Source organism: Globicephala melas, chromosome 20 (assembly GCF_963455315.2).
Source record: "Globicephala melas chromosome 20, mGloMel1.2, whole genome shotgun sequence".
NCBI lineage: Eukaryota > Metazoa > Chordata > Mammalia > Artiodactyla > Delphinidae > Globicephala > Globicephala melas.
In genome coordinates this window covers 9,946,950-9,973,428 of record NC_083333.1, presented here as the reverse complement: position 1 = coordinate 9,973,428, position 26,479 = coordinate 9,946,950, and the positions used below count along the sequence as shown (strand labels likewise).

At 49.2% G+C, this 26,479-nt stretch overlaps 1 long non-coding RNA gene across 3 annotated transcripts in view; it reads right to left on the bottom strand.

Annotated features, from left to right (window-relative positions):
* The window catches only part of LOC132594197 (uncharacterized), a 199,095-nt gene extending 173,747 nt beyond the window's left edge, over positions 1–25,348 (bottom strand). For 2 of the 3 annotated variants that reach the window (XR_009560403.1, XR_009560404.1), the window contains exons 1-2: positions 25,104–25,348; positions 11,987–12,115 (exon numbers count right to left, since the gene is read on the bottom strand). This is a non-coding gene — a long non-coding RNA (uncharacterized lncRNA). Of the gene's footprint in view, positions 1–11,986; positions 12,116–12,960; positions 13,056–25,103 lie in introns of those variants that run through there. The other variant, XR_009560405.1, reaches the window with a different exon arrangement.
* Positions 25,349–26,479: the final 1,131 nt, after the last annotated feature.

The following is a 26,479-nucleotide window of genomic DNA, read 5'->3' as shown; positions in this document are numbered from 1 at the left end:
AAAAACTGACAAACCAATTAATTGGTCTGCATTAAAATGAAAATTTTCTCCTTTTCAAAAGACGCTATTAACAAAATGAAGAGACAAGCCACAAAGAGATCATTTTTGTAATCCATACATGTGACAAAGGGCTTGCATCGAGACTATACAAAGGACGCTTAGAATTCAATAAGAAGACATTTTTAAATGGGGAAAAGTTTTTAAAACATTCACAAAAGGAGATATACAAATGACCAAGAAGTACATCAAAAGGATGCTTGATAGCTTTAGTCAAGGAAATGCAAATTAAAACTATAGTGAGATACCATGACACATCCACCAGAATGTTTAAAATTAACGGGACTGGGCTTCCCTGGCAGCGCAGTGGTTAAGAATCGGCCTGCCAATGCAGGGGACACAGGTTCAAGCCCTGGTCCAGGAAGATCGCACATGCCGCGGAGCAACTAAGCCCATGCGCCGCAACTACCAAGCCTGCGCTCTAGAGCCCGCGAGCCACAACTACTGAGCCCACATGCCACAACTACTGAAGCCCACGCACCTAGAGCCCGTGCTCTCCAACAAGAGAAGCCACTGCAATGAGAAGCCCACGCACCGCAACTAGAGAGGAAGCCCGTGCACAGCAACGAAAATGCAGCTAAAAATAAATAAGTGTTTTAAATAAAATTAACGGGACTGACCGTATCAAGTGTTGGTGAGGGTGTGGAATAGCAGCTCTCATATACAGTATTGCCGAATGTAGAGCGGTACAACCACAGCGGAAAACAGTTCGGCGGTCTCTGGTAGTTAAACAAGTAGTCATGTGACTCAGCAATTCCACTACGAGTCATGTAGCCAAGAGAACAGAAAACACGTTTACCTGGAGACTGATACAAATGTGCATAGCAGCCTGATCCACCATAGCCCTAAACTACCAACAACCCAAATGCCCACAAGCAGGTGAACGTGGGTAAACAAACTGTGGCAGATTCATACAGTGCAAACCTACTCGGCATAAAAACAACAAACAAACAAACCACACACACACTATTGCTACACGCAACACGGATGGATTTCAGAACATTACGTTAAGCAAAAGTAGCCAGCCCGGACGATTTCATGTTGTGTGATTCCATTTATATGAAATCTTAGACTAGGCAACCAACCTAGGGTAACGTAAAGCAGATCTGTGGTTGGGCAGGGGCTGGGGTGGGGGGAGGGGAGGGAGGGGCGTCCTACCACCAAGGCGCACGAAGAAACCTTTGGGATGATGGAAATGTTCTATAACTTGATTGTGGTGACGGTGGCCTACATCAATCTGGGAGCGGGGACATCCATAAAATGGCATACTTTTAAAGGGTGCATTTCATTGTATGTGAACTATGCCTTCATAACATTGATTAAAAAAAAGAAAGTCTTAGTTGAGAAAATGCACACATATCTCCTCTCACATTCCAGCGGTCAGAACCATTGATCACAAGGGCAATGCAGCCTCAAGGGAAGCGGGGCAATGTAGTCCAGCTGTGTGGCCAGGAGAAAGAGGAAAATCAGTTTGGGTGAACAGCAACACATCCCACTGTCTGTGGCCCAGAAGGTTCCTAGACACCTCTTCCAAGGCAGATAAGGCAGGGCTGGCCAAAGTTCACAGCAAGACAGTAGATGAGGCCTGGGACAGGGACCTGAGCATGGAGCTACGGGGGCAAAGAGAAAAAGGATGTCTTCCCAGAGAAGAGGGGTTGGTCAACAGGCTGATCCCAGAAGAATTAAGCAAGAGGAAAAGGAATCAACAACAGCATGGGAACAGGGAAGCAGATGCTGGAGAACTGGTGAGAAGTTCTGCGCAGCTGGGCAGCGTGCCTGGGGAAGAGGAGTGGGTGGTGGGGCTTCCTGGGTCTATGGTGAGGGGCTAAGCGGTGCGGGTTCCGTCGTGCACACCCTGAAAAGCCTGGAAGGGTCTGAGGGAAGCTCTGGCTCTGACAGCCCCCAGGCTGTTCCCATCCTTCATCCCGGAGCTGCTGTGCTCAGAACACCCGGCAGCTGCACTGCCCTCTCCCACGCAGTCCCAGCACCTAGGAGTGGGGGCAGGTCCCCGCGTGGGGCACAGGCCCCAAGCAAGATGGGCTGGAGGCAGCCCCCTCCGCTGGAGGAGAAGCTCCAGCTGTGACTCAGGCTGCTCGCCTCAAATCCGGAGTCAGCGTCACAGGCAGGAAGTCCTGCGTGGCCGGAGCCCACTCGCAAGGCCCACACCCATCTGAGTCACGGCACACGGAGAAGGCACCCGTTGCTCAGGCAACCGGGGCCCCAGCTCTGGGCATGGATTCCGGCCTGGTTAACCCCTCACCTGCCAAGTAGGGGGCATCTGGCCCCCAGCTTCTATAAGTCAAAACTCTAGACTCACCTGGATTGGCTCTACCTGCCATCCAGCCTGTCCCCCAAAAGGCGTCTCAGAATGGAGGATGCAGAATCTGCTTCACCCTGTTCCTCGCTGTTCCACTGAGGAAAAGAAGGCTCAGAAGGGGCCAGGCCCTCACCCAAGGGGACCAGCTAACCAGTGGCAGAACTGAGATGGGAACCCCAAGTGTCCTGGCTTCTGCCTACGAGGTCATCTTATCCACTAGGTGTGATGGGGGAGAGCCTAGAGCCTATGAACATATTTAAGGCCTAGAAAAGAATGATTGGTTCCAAAATACAAAAAGAAAACTGCGAATCAAATTTAATAAAATGTTTAATGTTTATAGAACAGAACTTGGAGGTCGGCTTCATTAATGGCTACATTTAGAATGTGTAAAATGTTTCCTTACATTTGAAAACAATGTCTAGATTAGCGTCCGTCACCTTGCAAGAATTCCCAAGTATTCAAGAGGATGTCTGAAAAAGCTTGACCAACACTGAATTAATTACCTGTGACCCGATAATTTCAAAAGCAAAATTGTACATGTCTTTTCAATTTATTTACAGTAAGAAAAAAAATCTATATTTCATATGTGATCTGTGTTATTTATGAGGAGAGAAGCTTCCAGAAATAAGGAGGCAAAAGCCCAGTGGAACCTCTATGTGCCTCTGACTGTACCAACTTTCCTACCTAAGGCTAAAAGTGGGGAAGAAAGAGGGCCCAGCCTGGGGATGCAGCTCCCGCCCTCACCTCAGTGCAGCAGGATGGGAAGGTGCCCTGCCTCAGAGTGAAATGGACCTGGAGGATTTTCCCCTCCTGAACAGCAACGCTTCTCCTCTTCCGGCGGGACTGGCAGCTAGCTGAGCTGCAGCCACAGTCACAGCATCCTCCCAGCCACGCTGAGTGTGCGCACTGCGGCTTCCCGCACCCACCGAAAGGACCGATCCTATTAGATAAGGTGCCGGGGAGAAGTCCGATTTCATGTTCCACGGAGGTTATGCTGATGGAAACAAGATAAAGGCTTCGTGCCTGGATCTTCGTTGTATCAGGAGTCCTGGGAAACGCTTTCCTCCAGTAAATGGTACATTATTTGCTCTCTGGGGTAATTAGAGATTCACAGACCTGCAGTCTCTCCTGCGAGGATCCACAGATGATTCTGAAGTGGCTGGCCAGGGAGTCAGCCCTCCCAGGGCATGGGAGGTAGGCATGGGGAAGAGAGCAGAGCTCAGGACCTGAACACATGGGCTCAAATCGTGAATACAGTTACTAACTAGCCAATCCTTCGCCATTCCCGGTGGTTCACCATTGCTGGCCTCAGTTTCTTCATCTGTAGGATGTAAGGAGGGGACGAGATTTTCATCTCAAAGTTTCCCTTCAGCTCCAAAAGTTCAAGAGCTTTAGCTGTTCTCTGTGGCCATGTGGCTCCTGCCCTGAGTCTTTTAGTCCTAGTGACCCCAAAGGTCTACCCTAAGCCCAAGGACCACCTCGGTCCCAGGCAGAACATCTGCTATAGGGGCCTCCTGGCCCCCTGCCCTGTCTTCCCTCTCCCTCCACAGATGGGGCTGCCTGCCCTGTGCTGGTGCCCATCACTCAGACTGGGACACCGGCAAACCTGGGGTACCCAAAGTATCTTTGTAACGTAAGCACCTTACAACAATAAAATTACATTTGCCCACCCCATCTTTTGCGCGGTTGTCATTTTTTTCCATTTTCATACATTACAAACCCTATGATACAATGCTATACTTTTTCCTTGAAGCAGTCATTTGTCTTTTAAAAACAACAAAAGAGGGCTTCCCTGGTGGCGCAGTGGTTGAGAGTCCGCCTGCCGATGCAGGGGACACGGGTTTGTGCCCCGGTCCGGGAGGATCCCGCATGCCGCAGAGTGGCTGGGCCCATGAGCCATGGCCGCTGAGCCTGCGCGTCCAGAGCCTGTGCTCCGCAACGGGAGAGGCCACAACAGTGAGAGGCCCGCGTACCGCAAAAAACAAACAAGCAAACAAAAACAACAAAAGAAGGGAAAATGTTGTTTTTTTATATTTACTGACACTTCACCATTATCAGTGCTTTTCATCCTTTCTTTTATATCTGAGTTTCCATATGGTGCCGTTTCCCTACATTTGAAAAACCTCCTCTAGCATTTTGTGAAATGCAGGTCTGCTCATCTTTGGTTTAGCTGAAAATGACTTTCTATTGCCTTCATGTTTTTGAAAAGGATAGTTTTCACTGGATATAGAATTTTCAGTTGACTTTAAAGATGCATTCCATCGTCATATGATTCCCATTGTTTTTGATGAGAAGTTTGTTCTCATTTGTATCATTGTTCCCCAGGATGTAAAGTAGTTTTTGTCTCTGATTTCAAGTTTTTTCCCTTTCTTTGGTTCTCAGTAGTTGGATGATAACATGCCTAGGTAGCAGTTTTCTTTGTATTTATCCAGCTGTGGGGTTAGCTGAGTTTCCTCGATCTGTAAGTTTATGTTTTCATAAAATTTGTGGAAATCTACATTGTTTTTCCCATATGTTATTTTCTGCCCGATCTTCTCTTTCTCCTCCTTCTAGGACTCCAATCACACATGAAATAGGCCACCCAATATTGTCTCACAGGCCAAGGAGACCATGTTCAATGTTACTTCAGTTAATTTTTTTTCTCTATGCTTCAGATTGGGTCATTTCTTTTGATCTATCTTCAGTTTCACTCACCCTTTCTTCTGGCATCTCCAATTTGCTATTAAGTCCATTAATAAATTTTTCGTTTCAGATATTTTAGTTCCCAATTCTGGAATTTCCATTTCATTCTTACTTTTATCTTCTTTCTCCCATCTGCTCATCATTATGATCGAGTCTTTGTATATTTTAATAGCTTCTTTTTTAAAGACCTGTCAGCTACTTCCAACATCTGGGTCATTCTGAGGTCCATTTCTATTGACTGTTTTTCTTTTCACTATTGATCATGTTTTATGTTTCTCTGTGTCTAGCAAATTTTAAGTGTCTACCGGTCATCGCATACAATATGTTGTAGAGACTCTGGGTTCTGAATTTTTTTTCCATGATGGCTTTACTCACACGTCTGGCAATTGGACTGGCTGTCAGCTAGGACACCTCAGTTCACCTCCATCCTCCTGTAGGCTACACCAGCTTCGTGGCCTAGTGGTCTCAGGATGGTATTCCAAGAGGCTGACACCAGAAACTGCAAAGCAACTTAAGGTCTAGCCTTGAAAGTCATATAGTATCCCTTCTACATAGTCTGTTGATCAAAGCAAGAGTCTCATTGCAAAGGGACATACATACTTGGATGCAGGAGTTTTGTGGCCATAAACAGTCTACCATAGCACCCTTTACTATCCTTAGAATGAAAGCACAGAAAATAGAACCAACCTCAAATTTTTTAAAACTCAAAATAATTCAGTAACCATAGTATAAGGGAGGTACGAGAGGGAAATAAATTATGATAAAACAATGTATATTTCAGTATGTAAAAGTTGGGCATAATTGCCCTAGAAGACATAATGAAGTAATCAGCTTCTAATATTTCTATGCAGATCTACACATGCAGAGGCGCACAGGAGTATTATATTGGTGACTCAGATATCATGAGCATCATTACCATCACTGATGATTTCCAAAATGGTGAACAACTGTTGGTAATGTTCAGAACAAAACAAAATTCCCCTGATTTACACCACAGTTGCATTCCTGGACTATTCGGTGTAGATTAAAAGCCATGCAAAGAAGTACTTATGTTCTAGGTTCAGATACATGTGAACAAGTTTGGCCCCTACAGGAATGTCTACAGGACATTCAAAGTCCAACAGGACAAGAGACAATTTGTTGAGAACATTACAGGATAACTAGGTACCTCCTTCATCTTTGGTCCAACCAAAACCGCACTCTAGAGTTTGAGGTGTCCCTGGGGAGTGGTACTGCTGGTTGAAAACCATCAGACTGGGGACTATTAAAACAGGGCTATGGACCAGAAATGCACACTGTGGAAGTCTCCTGGTGCACTGTCAGAGGCAAAGCAATGCCCAAGAGGACTACCAGTGAGGCTCTGGAGAGAAAAGGAAGAAAACAGAAGAGGTGCCCAAGAGGGTGTGATCAAAGCAGGTACAGCTCCCAGCAGATCATGAAGTAAGTAGCTCCGTGCTTCCCCACCCACATCAGAATCAGGAAAGACCCAGTGATGCAGCCCCTTTGGGGGAGGGCAGGCCAAGCAGCCCACCATACCCGTCTGGCTCGTAGCCTCCATCCTGAGCACAGGAAGGCGGCAGACCGGCCGTCGTCTGCCCTGCTCCAACATCTGAAGCTGACCCTACGGACTTACTTCTGTTGAACTTTAAAGAGGAACAGGGACTTCCCTGGTGGTCCAGTGGTTAAGACCCCGTGCTCCCAATGCAGAGGGCCCGGGTTCGATCCCTGGTCTGAGAACTAGATCCTGCACGTCACAACTAAGCGTTCGCATGCTGCAACAAAGATGCCGCGTGAAAAAAAAAAAAAAAAAAGATGCCGCGTGCTGCAACTAAGACCCAGCACAGCCACATAAATAAATACATATTTTTTTAAAAATAAAGAGGAACAACTTCAGTGCCTCTGGGCATGGATTCTGGCGGAGGGGGATACCTCGAGATTTTGCGTTTAAGGCTGTGCCCACACACTGCCAAAGTTTTTCTTGAGGCATGAGAGAAGATCACAGCTTGATTTGATAGCAGTGGGCGAGTCCCCAGAGGCAAAGGGAGCCAGCCAAGAGCTTCCGTGTGTCTGCATGTGGCACACGCGTTGAGAGTGTGATCTATGGGTTATGGAGTCATTTCTGTTAATTAAACTCCTTAATGTAATTTTGAGGTAAGAGTGCTTGGCCTGTATTTCCGACAGTCCCTGGAGGACCAGGAAAGTGGGAGAATATGCCATCTGGCAGAGCACCATGAAACTTAATCACCGGGGGGAATTCGTGGAAAACTGTACTGATGGGGGAGAGGTACATAGATGGACAAATTGACACACAGAATCTGTACTCCTTTACCAATGATCAAGGTTGACAGCAGGGTTTTGTTTCCCCTCCATGGCCAACCCCCCACCCACCCAGCCTCCAGTAGCATCTGCATCCCCCCAGAGGCCAGCCCGCTCCCTCCTCCAAAGTCCTGTGGTGGCTGTTCTCACTCCTGTGTCGTGACAGGCCCTCCCCTCCCCACCTCAGAGTCAGGATCCTCTGATTTCCCCCCCAAATCGAACCCTCTTGCTCCTCAGGTTGTGTTTATGTAGGGCCATAAAAGTGCCGTGTTAACTCAAGGCCGTGCATCTTTGGAAGGAAATCAATACATAATTATGTGTTCTGTCTGGGCAGCAATGGCCCAGAACCAGGCTGACTGGGAATTAGATAAAGTAGAAAACAGAGTGGTCAAGGCTGGCCAAGCTGACCGGCGATGCACATTGGCTGGGAAGGGTGTGGAGGCTCTGGCCACCTCTTGGGTCTCAGAGCCTTTACTCGTGAAGCTGCCGTGTCCTGGGATGAGTTCAGACCAGCAGGTGGTGGGGTGGCAGGGGGGTGACTGGCTCCTTGGCTTCTCCCTGTGGAGGATTCACTGCTGCGTCTACGGAGGGCAGGACTCTGGGGCAGCCTCCAGGCCTCCACGCTCTCCCTCTCAAATCCACCCCACATGGGTGCCCGCAGCCCAGATGATCTTCCTAAAGTGTAGATATGACCACTTCATTTCTCTGCTTAAAGCCGTTCTTGGGAAGCAGCATGGGGGTTAAATCATCCTCCATGAAATCAGAAAGGCCTAAGTTTGCATCTTTCCTGGGCCCCCGTAAGTCACGGAACCCCTCTGTCAAACAGACAAGGAGATGGAGCCTACAGAGTTGTTTGTAAGGGTTCTATGAAATCACACGGGCAAAACATGTAACCCAGTGCCCAGCACATAGTAAGTACTGGCCTTCACCATCATCATCATCATCGTTGTCGTCACTTTTTTATGGCTTCCCAGAGGCAGTGCCTGATGATCTAAGCCAAATGAAGAGCCTGTAGCCAAGAAGGGGTGGGGGAGGGGTCTTAGTCTGTTAGGGCTGCTGCAATAAGGTGCCATAGATACCAGTGGCTGAAACAACAAACATTGATTTCTCCCAGTTCTGGAGGCTGGGTAGTCCCAGATCCAGGTCCCTGCAGGTTAAGGGTCTGGTGAGAGCCTTCTTTCTGGTTTGCAGATGGCTGTCTGCTTGCTGTGTCCTCATGTGGTGAAGAGAGAGAGAGCTCTGTGTCTTCTCCTCTTTTTAGAAGGGAACTAATCCCATCCTGAGGGCCCCACCCTCATGACCTCATCTAACTCTAATCACCTCCCAAAGGTCCCACCTCCAAATACCATCACACTGAGGATGAGAATTTCAACATATGAACTTGGGGTGGGGGATACACATTAGGTCCACAGCAGTGGGGGAGGTGAGAGGAAGCTGTGGCATCTTCAAAGGGACAGTTGCTGAGCAGATGGTGGGTCCAGCTGGTGTTTGGGTAAAATGCTCACTTTCTTCATCGTCCCCAGGCCTCCCTCCACATGTTTGAGCAACAGCACTTATGATTTGGAAGAGCTTCAGTCATCTTTCCTCCACTTGTGGGAGGCTCCGAGCCTCCTGGGTGCAGGACCTGGATGAAAGTCACGTCCCAACGGGCTTCCCTGTGATGTTGGCATGTGCTTGTGACAATGGAGGGGCTGGGCTTGGCTATGGCCGGCTCACAGCACTGACCACGCAAAGATCCAAGCTCATTCTGGGACTAGTGTTCAGACCTCAGTCTTGGGCTGGGGCCAGAGCTCAGTCTGGAATTGGGGTCAGAGCTCAGCCCAGGGCTGGGATCAGTCCTCAGCCTGTAGCCAGAATCAGGGCTCACATGAGCTACAGGTGAGACTCAGCCTGAGGACAAGGAACAGAATTTCTTGCTGTGAAGCTTAAAGATTTCTATGAACATAACCCACGGCCAAAGCTTTGCAAGCATCAGGCTCTAACCACACCACTGATGTTCCAGGGGCTGAAATGCATCATTTCCCTCCATGGCTTTAATGCATCTTCCAGCCCACATGCAACATTAATGCAGACATTTTTAAAGACAAAAATATCAACGTTAGTGATTTATCTTCTGCAGCCAACACGCCTGCCATAACCATTCTGCCTCTTGATACCAAAAAGGACCCTCAACAGGCAGAAGGAAAGCAAAAGTAAACCTCCCTTGAATATTTCCAAAGACCCAGGTATTCGGGCCCTCTGTAGCCAATACCCCTCCCATGGCAAGAAGGGAGCCCACCAGGCCAGAAGGACAGAGTGTACGGTGCTAGTGGCCGCAGGGCATGGGCTGGAGAGCGTCCACCAGGAGAAGAGGGGAGTTGGACATAGACCAGAGAGCACAGAAGAGGATCCGGGGATCCCTGAGTGAGAACAGGCCTGAGGACAAGGCGATGGGAAGGGACTTAGCAGGGGGGCCAGCGTCTCTGCCTTGGATTCCATACTGCCCTTCACCAGCAACAGACGCCCCTGAGGGGAGCCCGTCCTCTCTCCCTCAGGATAAGGAGCACGTGGGTGCAGCACCCATGGTCCCCGCCCCATGTGGCCCAGATGCCATGTCCTCCCTCCAAGCTCTTTCCCTATGGGGACAGCAGACCTGCCCACGTCCAGCCTTCTCTGTATCTCCCTCCCCGGCCTTGATGTCCCCCAGCCCTCTGTAGACTCAAATCTCTATTTCCTCCCCCAATTCCTCAACTGAGATGACTCCAGAGGGCAAACTCTTCCACAGCATTAAAAAATAATTTACAGAAATAATGTTCCTTTAATAAAAGCCGCCTAGAATGATACAATTTTTATAGCGTGTGCCAGAATAAGAAAGGTCCGAGCTCTCGGAGAAAAATGAACCTCTCCCGCTCCCGTATACTCCAAACGATACAACCTCCTCGGGTGAATATAATATATTGACTTGGAAAGTTTAACTTGTAAGGTAATTGGGCCAAGATGGCCACTTATTCTACACCAAAGCCCTCCAAAGACAAGCTCTTTCAGCCCGGCTCATAAATATAAGGACAGGAAGAACAAACTCGCTTCTGCTGCTTCTTTGTCTTTTTTTTTAATATAATTAAACAGTTAGTGGCTAAATTGCATTGTAATTGATCGCAAAATTGCTTTTTTAATGAGATTTAGACACTAGGAAATAGCTTTTTTTTCTGCAATACGCCCGAAGTGAACTTGGTCATTTTGACAACAAACTGTCTCCCTGGCTGTCTCCTCGGCTGGTGTGACCCTGAGATTTAGCAGAGAGGAAGGTACGGGGCCAAGCCAGCAGACCCTCCTGCCTCCAGCAAGGATGGTACTTTTATAACACCCTCCTCCCAGGACGCTCAGAGCAACTTCACGCCCTTCCCCGCTCCACCCAATATACCTGGAGTGTCAGAGCTGCAGTCCCGAGATTATCCTGTCCGCCCTCCTCATTTTCCAGTGCCTTTTTTTTTTTTTTTTTTTTTTTTTTGCGTGCTGTCAGTGGAAGGAGCAGGGTGTGCAGGGACCCTGGAGGAAGGCGGGGGAGGGGGTCACAGCAATCCCACAGAACTGAGGGAATTCAGGCATCAGGAGGATGGAGACAGAGGACGGCGGAGCCGGCGGCCATCGGGAAGCAGCTTTGTCTGCCTTAAGATGGCAATAACATGAACAGGTCTGTACCTAGAAGAGACCTCACTCTGGCTTTTGTCAAGAGAAGAGATCTGAGGGAGGCCATGGGATGTCGTGAAGACAGGCAGGAGGGTTTACCAAGCGTCCAGACAGGAAGAGAGAGCAGCTGCGACCAGGTGGAGGTGATGGAGGCGGCAGAGAGAAATGGACAGATCTGAGAGATATTTTGGAGGTAAAATGGACAGGACACAACGTGATTAGATAAGGGCGGGTGACGAACAGGAGGGAGTGAAGCATGGATCTGCCTCGGGCCACTGGAGGAGCAGTTGCACCACCGGCTGGGCAGTGGTCCCCCCTGCTCCAGACTCCGCGTCCCCTCTGCGCACCTAGGGCCCACCCCCAGCACTAGCACCCTAACCATGCCAAGCTCCTTAGCAGCAGAAGTCATTTATTCCTCATAACAACTCCAGAAGTTAGGTCTGTTACTACTCCCATTTAAGAGAGGGGGATACAGGCTTAGAGACACGAAGGAACTTGCCAAGGTCACCCAGCCAGTAAGTGGCAGGAGCAGGGTTCAAACCCGGGCCATCTCAATCCACAGCCCATGTTGTCACCCACCTCGCACACTGTCCTGGGTTCAGTTCCAGGTCCCAGGAGGCCTCCCCCTTCTGCCCGTCTCGTCCCTGGGTTGCTGTATGATCCCTGTCTCTCCTGTGCGCGTGGGTATCCTTTCAACGACCCTCCCCACAACAGCTGAGGCAAGTTAGTTTTGTCTCTGTCCCTTGCCACTCTGTGGCTGCGTCAGTGACCTTGGGAAATCAATTCTGAACAGATTCAAATACAAATTCATCAAGAAGTCTGGAAGCAGTCGCCCACCCAGCACACTTCTGATATGGCCTGCGGATCAATTAGAATAATGCTAGCTCCTGCTGGATAAACATCAGAAATTTAAGATCTTGACACAATGAAAGATCACCTCTCACTCACCTAAGAGTCCAGGGTGAGTGGGTGTTCCTGGCTGGCAAACAAATTTCCTCCCCTTAAGGATTCAGAGACGCTGGTTCTCTCCATCTTGTGTCCACACCATCCTCCAGGGCAAGGCTCTGCAAACTTTTTCTGTAAAGGGCCAGAGTGTAAATATTTTAGGCTTTGTGGGCCAGACCACATCTGTCACAACTACTGAACTCTGCCACTGTAGGGAGAAAGTGGGCATTGATGATATTAAACGAATGGGCATGGCTGTGTTCTAATAAAACTTTATTTACAAAAACAAGTAGCAAATTTCAATAAAACTTTATTTACAAGAACACGCAGCAGGCCAGATTTGGCCCATGGGCTATAGTTTGACTCCTACTTCCAACTGGCAAAGGGGATAAGGGGCTGATAAAGGAATACCTACTTCCTAAGCTCCTTCAGCCAGAAATGTCACACATCACTTTCACGTACATCCATGTGTCCCTACCTAGATGGAAATGTAGTCCCTGGCTGGGCAATCACTTCCCAGCAACAATGCTACACCGCGGGATGGAAAGCATGCATGGGTCTTCGGCAGCTGGCTAGCCAGCCATCTCTGGGAATTTAGTTACATTCTACTAATACCCAGCCTCTACTATGTGGCAGGCTCTGTGCTCCATCTGGGGACACAGAGGGGTCCACAAGACATGGCTCCAGCCCTAGAAGGATCAGAGTCTAGTTTAAACTGAAAATGCAGTTGTTTTTAAGATAAGACTTCACGTCTCTTTCTGAGGCTTTCTAAAATGTACCCCAGGGCTTCCCTGGTGGGGCAGTGGTTAAGAATCCTCCTGCCAATGCAGGGGACACGGGTTTGAGCCCTGATCTGGGAAGGTCCCACATGCTGCGGAGCAACTAAGCCCGTGCACCACAACTACTGAGCCTGCGCTCTAGAGCCTGAGAGCCACAACTACTGAGCCCATGTGCCACAACTACTGAAGCCCGCTCACCTGGAGCCCATGCTCCGCAACAGGAGAAGCCACCTCAATGAGAAGCCCACACGCCGCAACGAAGAGTAGGCCCCGCTCGCTGCAACCAGAGAAAGACCAGGCATAGCAATGAAGGCTCAACACAGCCAAAAATAAATATAAATAAAATAAATTAATTTAAAAAAAAAGCCGGAAGAAATGCCAGGTCATTAAAAAAAAAACAAGGTACCTCAAATACCAGGCTGAAAACCGTGGTCCTACCAGGGAGCTGATGGGAAAGGCAGAGAATTGATGGAAGCTTCACAAAGCAGGGACCACTGTATTTACCATTGACTCCTGGAGCTCAGCACAGGGCCTGGCACATAGGACGTGTTGAATGAATGAATGAATGAACACCCAGATCATCTGTAGAGTTAGACCCTGGAGGTTTGGAGGTGGGTGGGTAACTTGAATATGCTTGATTGGCTTATCATCTACACCAGAGAATCTTAGATTAATGCAATGTCAAAATATCAAAGGGGAGTAATTTTCATCCAAACAAAAAGAGTAAAAACTTAGATTCACCACGTAGACATTTGGCCTAGAAAAGAAATTCTAGTCCTAGTGAAACCAGGAGACCTAACTCTAAGAATCTGTAACAATAACAGCCATAGGGGATGTATGTATATGTATAGCTGATTCACTTTGTTATAAAGCAGAAACTAACACACCATTGTAAAGCAATTATACTCCAATAAAGATGTTTAAAAAAATTAATTGTAAAAAAATAAACAAAATAACAGCCACAATTCAATACAATTCTTTACACCTGATAAAATGCATCCACAGCCATGAACTCATGGGACGCCTCATAAATACTGTGAGGTCGACAAGGCCAGCTCCATTCTCCCCATTTTACAGAAAAGGATACAGAGGGCCCAAGAGGTGAAGTGGATCCCCCAAGGTCACACAGCTAGAAGATTCCCAGAACCAGGCCCGGAGGTCAAGGCTGATTTTGAAATCAGTGAGGGTCTATCCCTTCCCCTAGCCTGTGGCTCTGGGTTGAGAACATAATATCAACAAAGTACCAATTTCTAGAATTAAACTTATTTTTTTTTATATGTTATTCCAACTTGCATCTTACCTAAGCAAAGTGATCTAAAGTATGTATGTATTTCAAATACAAAGTAGTTTTAATTTTGTAAAGGTTATGAAATAAAGTACCCTGGGTGCACGCCCCGCAAACGAGATTAGATTTACACAGAACCAAGAGACAGGAGCTGGGAGACCCTCTCTTATTACGTGACCTCTGGCAAGTCAATTCCTCACTCGGAGTTTATTCTCAGTTGTTACCACAGGGTGGGATCAGACATTCTCCGGAGTCTCCCTACTCAAAGAAAAATGCTATAATCAATTATCTCCAGGCATTAGGCCAACATTTTCACAATCTCCCAATAACCCATTCTGTAAGCATCAGGGGGAGACGAAGGCATCGGGGGTTCACTTGAAGGAGGCTAGGGTGATGTCCCTCCAGGCAGCCTCTGGATTTGAGCATCCGGCCAAAGAGATTTGGGGGATTTGCACCCAAGGCGGGTTGGGTGCAGCTGACTCCCTGCAGGCACCCATAAGCCGGGACATGTCATAAACCTCTCAGATGCAGATGCAAGCGACCTGTTCTTCCCCACCCATCACTCTGCAAGGACTCTGACCTTGGACAACATCTCTCTCTTCATCTTCAGAAAGTGGTAAGCAAGGTGATTATGAGCCATTGACATAATAATAATGAGCTTGGAATGGAGTGCCACAGGCAGCAGTAAGGGAAGCCAGGTGGCAAATCTTCACCCAGACTCCTCTGGGCAGCGGCTGACGGTCCTCTGCACACATCCTCTGCAGATCCACCTGGCTGAGAGGGGCAGAAAGGAAGCAGGCCGGGAGCTGGGCTGCTGGGAATTTCCAAACCAGAGCCTGTGCACCGGGAAGGAAGCTTTTGACAGAACTTCTCAGGGGTTTGCTCTGAATAGTAATGAGTGGCATGCCGAAGTCAGGATTTGTATTTCTTATTTTTCAAAAGCCATATTGATGGGAGCGAGCTCACAATACAAACAGTGGTGATTGCAATCACTTGCTGTTCCCATGGCAACAGACCAGATTAAAAGGGCAAACAACGGAGCTGAAACTCTCTTCAGATTACTCTTCCGATTTTAATTGCCAGGCATCACGCTAACACATGGAGTCCCCAGCTCACTGTTTAACAGAATGAAAACCTCTCCTCAGTAACTGACTGGGGACCCTCCAGGCCAACCACCCTGGCCCTCACTACTCCCATCCAGGGCATAAAGCCCAACAAAAGTCATCTGGTTGGGGCTTCCCTGGTGGCGCAGCGGTTGAGAATCTGCCTGCTAATGCAGGGGACACGGGTTCAAGCCCTGGTCTGGGAGGATCCCACATGCCACGGAGCAACTAGGCCCGTGAGCCACAACTACTGAGCCTGCACGTCTGGAGCCTGTGCTCCGCAACAAGAGAGGCCGTGATAGTGAGAGGCCCGCGCACTGTGATGAAGAGTGGCCCCCGCCTGCCACAACTAGAGAAAGCCCTCGCACAGAAACGAAGAACCAACACAGTAAAAATAAATTAATTAATTAATAAACTCCTACCCCCAACATCTAAAAAAAAAAAGTCATCTGGTAGCTTCTTGATTACCTCCAGTGATGGGGAGCTCATTCCACCACTGGCTGGACATGGTGCCCTTTATTGGGCACCCTCTTAGCAGCCAAAGGCCTGGGCTCAGGCTATTGAAACAAGTATGAAAACAACAGTCGACAACAGCATCAATTTTAATCAAAGCCAACATTACACACTGTGCTCATCACTCCTTATTTGTGACCCCCTCTAAGTCCTCACAACGGTCTGCAATGAGCATTATTATCATTCCTACTTTGCGGATACGGAGACTATGGCTTGGGGAGATGAAGGCCAAGGTCACACAGCTAGAAGTAGCAAAGCCAAGACTGAAACTCAGACCCATCTGACCCCAGAGACCATGCCTTTGCCCCCACTGTGCCCCGGAAGGAAGGAATCAGCTGGATTTGGAGACAGTTGCCTGGTAGGGGTAGGCAGGGCTGAGAAAGTGAGGACTCAGGGACAGCTGGGGTAGAAGGCACCAGCCCCACTTGCACTGCCAAGCTGCTGTCTCTGAGCCCCAGGCGCCTCCTGAGAGAGGAACACGGTCCTGGGGCTGCGGGCTCAGCCGTCTCTCTGGCTGTGGTGTCGTGACTGTTGCATTCTTTGGGGTTTGGTCTGTGGTTTCCAGGGCTCCACCTTTGCCTATCTCCAGCTTCCTTCTCCCCTGGCCCTGTGTTCCCTCCTCACACAGCCGGCCAGCATTTGATTGGCCTGGTTCAAAGCAATCTCTGCAGGCCCAGGGAGAAGCAGATTTTTGGGGAAAAAAACAACACTGAAATAAAACAATAATGAATTCACAAAGAAAATGACAATTAAATAAGCCACCCCGGGGCATCTGGTGTTGAGCCACAGATAAACAAGGTCTGTTCCCAAACTCAGGCATTCCATCATTGATTTACCTCTCAGCTGTTTATTGTGTACCTACTATGTGCCGGGCACTGCTCGAGGTGCTGGAGATTCAAAAGGGTTGAGACCTAGGTCATCCAGAGAGAGATCAGGGTGGGGAGAGCTGGCAGGCATGGCCACAAACCACAGAGAGCAAGGTAAAAAGAGACAAATGCGGGCTTCCCTTGTGGCGCAGTGCTTAAGAATCCGCCTGCCAGTGCAGGGGACACGGGTTCGAGCCCTGGTCCGCGAAGATCCCACATGCCGTGGAGCAATTAAGCCCGTGCACCACAACTACTGGGCCTGTGCTCTAGGGCCCATGAGTCACAACTACTGAAGCCCGCATGCCGCAACTACTGAAGCCCACGCGCCTAGAGCCCGTGCTCCACAACAAGAGGATCCGTTGCAACGAGAAGCCCACGCACCGCAACGAAGAGCGGCCCCCGCTCGCCACAACTAGAGAAAGCCAGTGCGCAGCGACAAAGACCCAACACAGCCAAAAATAAATAAATAAATTTAATTAATTAACTAAAAGAGACAAACGCTGCAAGAGTGGCATGGGCCATTGCCACTGATGCTGAGAGAGAAGAGAGGCTGCTCTCCTGGAAGACCCTGGAAGGCCTCTTGGAGGAGAGGGTCTTTTCAGTCATTCATTCGCTCCATCATTGAAGCAATGTTTCCTGGGTCCCCAAAGACCCTCTGCTAGGGTCTGGGGATAAGAGGATGGGCACTAGACCCATCCCTGAAGATGGAACCAGAGTTTAGCAAAAAAGAAGACAGCAGATGATTAAACTATCAAAAAGTACCCCGAAGGATGAAAAGAGGGCTCTAGGAATGAGTAAAACATTACACTGTTCAGGTGAAGCTTCCTAAAGGGAGTGACATTTGGGCTGAGATCAGAATGATGAGTGGGCACTAGAAGGATGGGGTGAAGGAGGCTGATCAGTGGGGCCTCAGCTAGAAACACATGGTCCTCTCACTGGAACCATGCAGCAGCCTGTGATGAGAGCACCCATTTATAAAAGTGTGGGCAGGGTTAAGGGAAATCAAGAGGTAGAGAGAGAGTGGTACCCAGGGCTGGTAACAGTGAGAGGCCTATCTCTGGACCTGAAGGGGAGGAAACAGTCACCAGCATCTGGAGAGAATAACTGCAGAGAGGGCTTCATGATAGGACATGCCACCTTCAGCCACGACACAACCAACCCCCTGACCTCACTCTTTTCCTACCATTTGATCTCCTGCCAAGGCCTCCCACTGGCCAAACCCAAGCACAAGCCAGAAAGCAAGGGATCCTCTTGATTTGGCCCCTGTGGTCAACCTCCGAGGGCATGGAGAGAACTAGACGAGGGCCAGAGTGGATCCAAAGGGACAATGGGAACATCTTATCTTTTAAAAGAATCACTCCAAACGCTGTGTTGAAATAGATTGTCCGAGAACAACGGTGGAAGCAGAGAGACCAATTACGGGCCATACTGTAAGAATCTGACTGGGAGGAGCTAAAGGTGGCTCGGACAGGACGCTGGCAGACAGAGGTGGTGAGAAACAGATTCTGCGTGTATTTTGCAGGTACAGGTGACAGAATTTGCTGAGATTGGATGTGGAGTATGAGAGACAGAGGAGCATCAGAAGGGGTCCAAAGTTCTTAGCCTGAGCTATTGGAAGGATGGAGTGTCTGCTCACCAGGACAGGGGAGAATACAGGTGAATGTAGGGGGAAGGGAGCGGAGGAGGAAAGATAAGAGGTTGTGTTTTAGACACATTAAGGTTGAGAGTTTATTGGACGTCCAAGTGGAGATGTTGAGAAAGTGACTGGATATAGAGGTCTGAAGTTCAAGGTAGAGGTCTGGGCTAGGGACAGGAATGTGACAGTCATCAGTATATTCCTGATGGTCAAAGCCATGGGGACCAGATGAGATTCAACGAAATACAATGAAAGCAAAAAGCCAATCAAGGACGTGAAAGGAAGCATCATCGGGTCATACCTCTGGCTTGGCAGTGAAAACATTTATACAGTCATAATAATACAAACACAAAGCACTGACTTAGCCAAAATTGTGATTTAACTGTGTTGGGAAGCTGGAAGAAGTAAAGAAAGAGCTGGCAAGTGGGATCTACAAGCGCTTAAGCCTCGGATTCCTAATAGGACAAAGATAACGTCTGAAATCTAGAAATTCAGACTTGATCATAAAAGATATCCCTGGTCCAGAGTAGTCTGGGAATTGCCCTAAAAGGAGTGCCATTCTCCCTCCCCACAGCAGCCCTGTTCAGACGCTTGTCTGGCCAGAGCCTGGGGAAGGAAGGGCAGGAGAGCTCCAACTGAATGAACGGCACATTTCTGGAAATGGGACTGCGTATGCCCAGTAATCACTCAACAAAGGCAGCTTTCAGCATCCGTGTCAAGATGCTGTGTTTGTTCAATAACCTGATATCACTATTGGACACGTAGCTTAAGTAATTAAACTGGAATGAAGGTTTGAGTAGGCGTGATTGCCAGGAAGTTCATTCCTGAAAGCAGCACAGTTTCCGCCCCCCCCCACCCCCACAGCTGGTAATTTGGTGCTTTTTTCAATGCTTCAGCCAACAAACAATGGGGGGAGGGGGACTTCAGAACTATCTGATACAAAACGTTATTATGAACTGGACTCTCATGAAGATGAAAGGATGATGTGTGGTTTCAGGTTTTATTATTTTAAACCATTTGTTGGATGATTCTTTTTTCCCTTGGAAGACAGGAGGCTGTGACTCAGTAAGCCCACAGCTATAATGAACAAGCGACAGATAACTCAATTCCTTCAGATCTGTCTTCCAGCTTCACGTGTCTCTTTAGATAGTTTGTGTTTTATTTAGTAATTTCACTTTTTCTTTACTCAAAACCAGGGTGGGTGTTTCTTTCCTGAGAAGATTTTAATGCAGCAGCTGAAGGTTGCAGCAAAAAAAAAAAAAACAAAAAAACAACCCACTTATGAAAGATGCTGCATTAAAGTAAGATTGAAGCCAAAATTGAAAATTGAGAGCTAATCTTTGCGTATCTTTCGAATGGAAGTATTTTTAAATTGGCAATTTAAAAAAGAATAGGGCTTCCCTGGTGGCGCAGTGGTTGAGAATCCGCCTGCCAGTGCAGGGGACACGGGTTCGAGCCCTGGTCCAGGAAGATGCCACAGAGTAACTAAGCCTGTGCGCCACCACTATTGAGCCTACACTCTAGAGCCCGCTACCCACAACTACCGAGCCCTCACACCACAACTACTGAAGCCCGCATGCCTAGAGCTCATTCTCTGCAACAAGAGAAGCCACAGCAATGAGAAGCCCATGCACCGCAACAAAGAGTAGACCCCACTCACTGCAACTAGAGACAGCCTGCGTGTAGCAACGAAGACCCAACGCAGCCAAAAAATAATAAATAAATAAATAAATAAAATAAAAAAGAATAAAATTGGTTGGAATACTACAGTGCAAGTTGGGCAGTATCATTATAATTCTAATTAGATGCATTCCCCTGTTTGAGATTTACTCACAGAACCATCTCAGTTTTAGCGGGAAGAAATCCTTACTGACAAATCTGATTATGACCGTGGAATTTTACTTGCCTTGTGGTGGGCTACAACGACAAGCCCCATAAAATGTGGACTTGGAGATGAAGACATAGTCATCCTTCCTTGCTAGTGACTTGAACTCTTGTGCTCAGAACACAATGGAATTTACTGAGAGATATTAAGTATCTGTGCTTTCTGTTTCTTTATTTCAAAGATAACCAGGAATTAATTTTTCACAATATTGAGGAACCATCTGGATTGGCAGCTAGAGGCAGTGTTATCAGCTCTCCCATAACTTCATCTCCATCCTAGGAGAATGGGTCCTCCATTTGGAATTTTACTGGCTTTGCTGATCCCATTCTTGGCAGTGTGGGTAGGGATAGATGGATTCCCCAGAAAGTGTCAGTACTGAATAGTTTGAAAGTCAGGAATCTCATACCTAATGGGTAAAATACTTTACAGAAGGCAACTGAGAAGCGGAAGGCCAAGGATAAAGAAAGAGAAAGGAAGGATGTGAGGAAAAGGCAAAGAGACGGCAAGTGAGGAGAAGCATCCTGGTTACATGGTCCACAAAGCATGCGGCTTCAGTGACACTTGGGCACCATCATTCGGCAGATAGGAAGGCGATCATGCAAGGGTTTTAGGTGCCAAGCTCAGAAGCAGTGTGCATCACCTCCACCCCCATTCCGCTGGCCAGAGCTCAGGTGTATGGACCCATCTAACTGCAGGCGGAACCGGGAAGCAGGCCAGTCGTGTGTCCAGGGATAGAAGGAAAAGGCTTTGGTGACCACCCATCTGGTCTGTCACAAGACTCCTTCTATCATAGTTCTAGGCTCTCAAGCCGCTTCTAACTCTCCCCAGGAATAACCAAGTTACTCATCCTGAATGATGGGGGCTCCTCACGAAGGGAAGAAAGCAGTGAAGTGGCACTCTGATGATCCCCGGCTCTAAATCCCCAGGTAACCTGCCGATCCCGCGCCAGCAGCCTTCCTGGGAAGCTGGCTTCTGCACACCGCCAGAAATCGGTTCCCACTGAGGGCAGCTGTTCTTAAATTAACCAAAACAAGGCACAGAGGGGAAGGAGCATTTGGAGAGACAGCTGATGGCTTCACTGAATCAGAGGAAGCCTCTCTGCTGCCGCTACCCCATTGCCAAGCTTCCCCTCCCGGTGGGCCAAAGAATGTTCCTTCCTCACATCTGAACTCAGGGCCATTTACAAGCCCCGGACGGAGATGAGGCCTTCTGATGCCAGCCCCAGGAGCTGACAGGGCAGCCGTGAGGGGCCAGCTAGAGATGCAAAGTCCCAGGAAAGGAAAAGGCATTTCTAAGAGACACATGCAAAGCAGTCAGCAGGATGAATACAAAGTTTTGAGATTGGTGTCACTCTTCTTCCGAAGAATTCCCCAAAGGGGTCCTGAAAAGTAGCTGTGAAAGAACTGAAGATTCAGTGTTGGCCGTCTGCAATATTTATTACAAAAAAGGGATGTCCGTGAAAGGCTGCACCATTCACGTTGGCACAAAACATGCAGCAGTCTCCCCGAGGCCGGGTATCCCTCACTACCACACTGGCAGGAGCTGTCAGGGCTACAGGATGGCTGTGAAAATTCACTCTCACCTAGAGCCAGGCAGTGGGGGTCCTGCCAAAATACAGAGGGCACCTGAACAAAGGGCTTTCTGAGGGCAAACGTGAGGCTGGGACTGCTAGGGTGCGGCCGCAGGTGCGTGTAGGGGTGACCCTGAGGTGACAGCATGCAGAGTGATCGTAATAATAAAAGCAGCCGACATGGTCACTCACTGTCCTGGCCAATGAGTACATTTCTAAGTAATTCAGAATGCTCATTAACAAATTCAGGCCTCCCAACTACCGTATAAGGTAGCCACAATCATCACCTCCATTGTACATGTGAGGAAACTACGGCTCAGAGAGGTTAAGTAACTTGCACAACATCACACAGCTGGTAAATGGTCACACCGGGTTAGGAATCCAAGCCTGTCCAATTCCAGAGCCCTTGCTCTTAACCGTCATTCTATGCTGACCTCTGATGTGGCCCTGGAGATAGCGGGACGGGTGTCACTGAGATGATCTCTGAAGGACCCCAGGGAATCATTACGGCAAGTGGACAGTAGTCATGGTCAGCTTTACTTGGACTACCAAACTGAGAGCAGCAATGTCCCAATGTTCCCATGCAAGGGGACAGCCAAGAGGACCACCGAGGAACAGTCACTTGTATTTAATGAAAATCACTACCATGTCAGCAGTCAGAGAGTGAATGCCTAATGGATGGAAAAATTCCAGTCCAGGCTATAAGAGTCAGTGACAGCAGGAGGGAGAGGTCTGCTCTGGGGTCAGAGTTAGTTCCAGTTCAAATCCCAGCTCTGCCGTGACCTACCCATGCAACTTTGGACAAGTCACATAACCCCCCTCCAGCCCCCAAATTCCTCAAAGATAAAATGGGCCTTTGGGGAGGAAGGGGGAGAGTGGAAAATCCACCTCAAAGATTGTTGGAAAGACTACATTAACTGGGTAGGTGTAACAGCCAAGCTTCAGCAGGAATCTGAATAGCAGGGGTCCAATAGCACCGTCGCTTTGGGTAATCTGAGGAAAGTTTTGAAAGGGGACTTTATAAAAGCGAGGGCAGGATACAGTGAAACCACGTGTAACAGTGCAGTGCCCCAGACCGGGAAGAGCCACGCCCCATTAGTACTCTAGGAAGCAGGGGAGGGTGTGGTGACCAGAACTCTGACACAAAGTATGGTCAGCAGAATAACAGTCCCCCAAAGATGTCCAGGTCCTAATAAATCCCAAAGCCTGGGAATGAGTTACCCTACACGGAAAAAGGGGACTTTGCAAATGTGATCTTGAGGTGGGGAGATTATCCAGAGTGATTGGGGTGGGCCCAGTGTAATCACAAAGGTCCTTATAAGAGAGAGAAGAGAATCGGAGAAGATGTGATGATGGAAGCAGGGATGGAGGGCTGTGGAGCCACGAGCCAAGGAAGGCAGGCAGGCAGAGAAGCTGGAAGACGGAAGGAAGGAATTCTGCCCCCAGAGCTTCCGGAAGGAACACAACCCTGCTGACACCTTGCCTTTAGTTCCCTGAGACTCATTTCAGACTTCTGACCTCGAGAACTGTAAGATTTGTGTCGTTTTAAGCCACCAGATGTGTGGCGATTTCCTACAGCAGCCGTGGGCGACTAATACAGTGGGGGATGGGTGCAGAGGCCGTGGCGACTAATAAATACAGTGGGGGATGAGTGCAGAGGGCTGCCCTGAAGAAGGTGTGACCTTTAATCAGCCAGGCCAGGAGATCCCCGCAGAAAGCAGAGGAAACAAAACCCTGACCTCACTCTCCTCTGGAGAAGAAGTTGCCAAGAACCCAACTGAAGCCAGAGGGAGCCACGTCCATACAGATCAGCTTCTGGGGCGGAGCGCAGGCAGCAGAGGTGGGGACAGACCGGAAAAGACAGAGAGGTTCTGCGGCGCCACAGGGAGACCTGGAGAAAATCGATGTCGGCTCACACACTGTACAAGAGGCGGGGGCCGCGCCTGAGTCCTGAGATAGAGCAGGACGCCTGCAGTGCGGTGGGAAAATGAGACTCACCCTTAACCCTCAGATCAGAACCCCAGCAAGACAGACTCGGATCTGGGGCATGGAGGTTGGAAATCCTTCCAGAGCTTCCTGCGGGGGGTGGGGGGGTGGGGGGGATGTCTTGAATGATCTAATAGGAGCCAGTCTGCAGAGGCGATCAACTCAGAGGCCACCACCCCTCCTCCTGTCTTAACCACCAAGCCCTGGCTATGCACCCCACACACACCACACCCTTCAAGGATGAGATTGTGCTGGTTGGAGAAGAAAGCCCAGGGTCCCAGGCATCGGCTGCCCCTCCTAGCTTGGCTCTGGCCAACTGCTACTGCCCATAGTACCAGCTGGGGACATGCTCAGGCCCTGCCCTCAGAAACTAACATTCACAGGCCAATTTAGCTGAAACATGCAGCCTGGCCCTAGCCAAGAAGGCAACTGTGCAGATTAAGAAAAGCTATACTTTCCTTAAGACATTTTCCTGCCATCTACTGGGGATCTCCAATAACTGCACATAGCCAAGATGACAGTGAGGAAAACAGGGGCCCCCTGGAATTGTGCAATGCACAACCTGCACAACTGTAAGTGGCAGCCCCTCAGCCTGTCATAGAGCCCTCCCAGCCCCCACCGAAACTACCATCGGTGCCCCCGGCCAAAACCTCCCGGAACACGCCTCTAGATGAAGGCACTGGGCTGTGCACTGTTGCAGTGAGAGAACGCAGGGGAGAATATACTGTTGGGTCATGTTTCTATGAAGCTCAAGAATGGGTAAAATGAATTTACGGTGTCCAGGGTCAGAACAGGAGGGGGTGTATATTCACTGTCAATACAGTAGCCACTATGCCCTGTGATGACTGAGCACCTGGAGTTCAGCTGGTCTGAACTGGGACGTGCTGGACGCATCAACTATACTTCAAAGACTTAGTGTGAGAATCAGAGTGCAAAGTGTCTCATGAATGGCAATATGATAACATCCTTGACAGACTGGGTTCAAATTAACGCTACCTATTTCCTTTTTCATTTTTTTTAAGATGGCTACTAGAAAATCCTAAGCTACCTTCGTGACCGGTACTATCTTCCTATTGGACAGGGCTACCCTCACCCCTTCCTGCCTGCGCCCAGAGGGGAAGGGAAGCCTGTGCCTCGGACTCAAGGTCACTCTGCAGCAGACCTCAGTGAACTGGGCATTTGTCTGCCGGCTGATCCCATCCAACTCTTCCTTTAGGAGGGCCTAGTTAAGGCGTTTTGACAGCTTCTGCAGAAGGTCTGACTTATTATTAGGGTGCATGGGTGTTGCACACGGGGAATCAGATCTTAAAAATTCTCTCTTCTTCCTCCTTTTTGCTCCCTCTTCCTCTCCCTCTTATCTTCCTACTCCTTTCTCCCCCTCTCTCTCCTCTCTATACATCTGTCTCATGCCTCTCTCCCTCACCAACTTGCTTCCCTACTTCTCAGGCCACAAGGGGGGCAACAGGCTGCCAACTGGTCCCCAGTTATACTGCTTACCTGTAACCACCTGGAGAGAGATCCCTCTGCCTCTGTCTCTGGGTGTCTCTCTCCTAACTCATCAAGGAGCTGGCAGTCTGGTTGTGGTCGCAGCCCGCCCTGGGCAACCAGCTCTGCAGAACGTAGGTCTCCGTCCTTCCTTCCTAATGCAGGCTGGGGAGGTGAGACCCACGGGCAGCCCCAGCTGGGGGCTGGGATAGCTGAGCCTGTCAGCCAGGAGGCAGGCAAACCAGGGGCCTCGTAAGACATTCAGAAGAACAGAGCGTGGGTGGAGGTTTAAAAAGGGGCGGGGGGGGGGATCCCATCATGCCACCAAAGAGTAGAGAAAAAAAAAATTGGTGACACAGAAGGAAAATGTTGGCATGCAAACAGAGCCACAGATTGTAAGTGGACTGGTGGAGAAAATGCTGGCCACACACTTCATCCCAGCCCTGGACCTGTCATCAACTCACTGTTGTGACTTTGGACGTGTCCCTTCTCATCTCTGGCCCTCAGTTTCTCCACCTGCAAAATAAGCTGCTGGATACTTTCTGAGGGTCCTCACACATGCAGGAATCAAGACGTGTTTTTCATAAAGAAATGGACTATGTTGGGTCATGACCAGCGGGCATTTCTGAGCCCGTGGTATGGGGCAGGCATTTTTCTAGCTACGGGGGCCGTGGCAGAGAACGAAGCGGAAGAAATTCTCTGCCCTCCAGAGACTGTCACACTCAGTAAAAGCGTCCAGCCTCAAGACTGCTGAGGAGAGACAAATGCTCCATTACATCTTCAAATGATATTTTTATTGGAGGCAGGAGGAAAGGCGAGATTCTTCGTTCGTCGGATTCTCACGCTAATGAGAATACCTGAAGTAATGGAGCCATTGTAATTAGGCCAGGAACTCTGCACACGCGAAATGGCCATACAGAAGCATGGGGCCGTACCTAACCTGTCCTTGAAAGCCCTGAGAGGGGAGGGATGGGGGAGAAGGCTGTGCGGGGGGGGGGGCAGCCTCCCCCAAAACAGCAGGTACTTGGAGGCCGCCACGGCGGTCCCTCATTCGCAGGCCGATCAATCAAGGTGAAGTTCAAGACAGAGTCTCTGGTACAAGACATGGGAAACCCAGGGAGGAGGAGGGAAAAGCAGGCAACCAGAGGGTGGCTATCCGAGGACTCAAACCTGGGCTGCCTGGCCGTCATCACGCAGACAGTGGTCGCGGGGAAGCCAGGGCTCCAGCACTTTCCATGAAGCATCTATTATTCAGGGGAAATCAGGAGCCAGGGAAGGCCCAGGTGGCCCCTCACTCCCCAGCTCTCTCTACTCTCACCTGCTGCCTGGACCCCCTAGGAGCAATAGCCTTGCAGGAAATTAAAAGAAATGCCAGCCCCGCTCTTTAG